Source organism: Lupinus angustifolius, chromosome LG20 (genome assembly GCF_001865875.1).
Source record: "Lupinus angustifolius cultivar Tanjil chromosome LG20, LupAngTanjil_v1.0, whole genome shotgun sequence".
NCBI classification, from domain to species: domain Eukaryota; kingdom Viridiplantae; phylum Streptophyta; class Magnoliopsida; order Fabales; family Fabaceae; genus Lupinus; species Lupinus angustifolius.
The window spans coordinates 21683417-21686184 of record NC_032028.1 but is presented as its reverse complement, the minus strand read 5'-3'; the positions used below and the strand labels follow the sequence as shown (position 1 = coordinate 21686184).

The window sequence follows — 2768 nt, the reverse complement described above, 5'->3', positions numbered from 1 at the left end:
TCACGGGATTCAACCGAACATCAGTCCAAAAGTCGAATGTGATAGACACATTTTGTCTAACTGTGACCCTGATGAAGCTTACCAAAGTGTTGCCACCTTTCTTGTTTAATGGTTGACCTTTTGTGTTTCATTCAACCAGTATCTTCACATTCTTACTTCTTGCACGAATCACCTTCTTCATGCAAGTCATTCCACGAGGAGGATGTTTGAAAGGATTAGTAGGTACTGTTGCATCATCACCGTGAGAAGCCATTGATGATGTTTGTGAAGTTGTATTTACGTGTTTCTGAGTTCTGAGTGTTTGAAAGTTCAGAGGGTTTGAGAGTTTTTGATCATAGAAGCTTTGAGAGGGTAGAGGGAAGTGTTTCAACTTCTGATATTTAAAACTTTGTAACCCATCAACAATGCTTATTTAAGAATGCGTTGTTAATGAGTACTCACCAACAACGTTTTTTCATGGTAGTGTTGTTGATGAGTACTCTACAATAGCGTCAACTTCAACAAGCATTATGGATGATATGTTAAATAACAGCGCAATCTTCGGATAGCTTTGTTAAAGAGCCTCCAAATTAAAAAAAAAAGACACAACTTAACTATCAATTAATTTTGAAACTCATCAACAGCACAATCTTGAGATGGCGCTGTTAAAGAGCCTTCAAATTAAAATAACGACACAACTATCAATTAAATAACAACGCAGTCTTGAGATAGCGCTGTTAAAGAGCCTCCAATTTAGAAAAACGACACAACATAACTATCAATTAAAGAATATAGATATTAAAATAATGACACAGTGTTAATAACAATTAATTAAGTATGTAGGATATTTAAGTAATTTTGATTTTTATGACATTCAAATAATAACATCAGTAATGACATGCAAATAATGACATTAAAGTCAATATGACATTAACAAAAAAATTTCATAAAAAATTTAAAAATCATCAACAGGCGCATAGTTAGGAATGCGTTGTTGTTGATATGTTAACTAACAGCACAAGCTTAAATGCATGTTGTTAAAGATTACTCTTATAATACAACGTTCATTAACAGCGTGTATAAACACATGCGATGTTAAAGTGTTATCCGTGGATCGAGTTTAACAGCGTGTGTGTTCCTACCTGGCGAACCGAAGAGTCCCATTCTTAGTCGCCAAGGTGGGGCCCGCGTGTTGGGACCACCAGAGTTGACTTAAGAGACAGCATGCCTTCCGTACCTCACCAACCCACCTGCCAGCACAACAGACAGGTTGCAGAACGACTACCAAACCAACCACAGGCTAGAAGACAAGAATGGCACAGTGTACGGTCCTGGCAGACCGCCTGACACGGGAAAAGCAACTCCCGACAACACCTTTGGTCGGCCACGCGTCGCACCACCAGCCAAGAACCCAATGTCAACTCTCCCTTCTATAAATAGGGATCTCTACCAACAGGAAGTATCTTAATCTCTTCACTCTCGAACATTACTCATTTTCTATTGCTATCTGTCTTCATTATTCTCACACTCCCATTCACTTAGTTCATACATTGACTTGATCGTCGGAGAACCTTTTCAGGTACCTCCACCGGCGGGTCCAGCTCTCCTACTTCATCTTGCTACTTTGACGACTATCCTCTTCTCCTTCCTCAGCAGCTAATCATCCATTGTCTGTACCTTTGTGTTCTAAGTAAAGAACAGTGGCGCCGTCTGTGCTTCCAACTCACACCATGGTGACCACCAGAAACCGAGCTCTATCTACCAGCCAAGTCGACCCTGCCCCAAGTACTCTTCCACCACCAAGACAATCATCCCATCAAGCCAGCCGAAGCCACCATACCACTCCAGAACAACAGCCAACCACCCAACACCTTCTCCAAATGCTGGAACGCCAGGAGCGGCTCATCCAGCAACAGGCCGACGTACTACAAGAACTCCGCCAATCCAAAATAAACCCTGAAGACCACTCGGAACGCCCTGTTCATGAAAGCAACCATGAAGAGTCAGCGAGCGAGTCCCGCCCACCATCCCATCCAACCCCGCACCACTCTTGTGGTGCTAGACATCCTTTTACACCTGTCATCATGGCTTACCCATTACCCTCCCATTTCAACCGCCCCACAAACAAGGACCAATATGATGGGATGGCAGACCCGCAAGATCACCTCGACGCCTTCGAGGCTTCCATGTCATTCCATGGGGCAACCGACCCCATCATGTGCAGGGCTTTCCCCCTCACTTTTAAAAAGGCGGCCCTCCAATGGTTCACCCGCCTAGCTCCAAGTAGCATCAACACTTGGGAAACCCTCGCTTCGGCCTTCAACACAAGGTTCACAGCAAGCAAGAAGCAACCAAGGTCATCATATACACTGTCTGGCATTCGCCAGGGATCCAATGAATCCATCCGGGCATACCTAGATCGATTTAATACCGAGGCCATGAAGGTGCGCACCCTAAGCCCCGAAGTAGCAGTACATGTCCTCGTTATGGGACTTCAGGAAGGTCTTTTCCGCACAGAATTGGCCAAATACACCGACCTCACTATGGAAGACCTCTGTTCCAAAGCCCAACAATTCATCAATCTCGAAGAAACCCACCATATACACACCCATACCGAACCCCAAACACATCACCCCTCTCGGGAAACCAAACGGCCAAGACCACACGACCCACCCCGCGACCTACCCTCACTAATAAAAAAAGCCAAATACTCCACCTATACCCCCCTGAACGCCAGCCGTTCATGAATTCTGCAAGAAGTCCTCTCCACTCACCTCGTCCAACTCCCA

The 2768-nt window shown here is 44.5% G+C and overlaps 1 long non-coding RNA gene across 1 annotated transcript in view; it reads right to left on the bottom strand.

The window, feature by feature from the left end:
• LOC109335352 overlaps nt 283-2768 on the bottom strand; it is a 21356-nt gene continuing 18870 nt past the window's right edge. The window contains exons 2-3 of the long non-coding RNA XR_002106199.1: nt 751-754; nt 283-293 (exon numbers count right to left, since the gene is read on the bottom strand). This is a non-coding gene — a long non-coding RNA (uncharacterized LOC109335352). The remainder of the gene's footprint in view (nt 294-750; nt 755-2768) is intronic.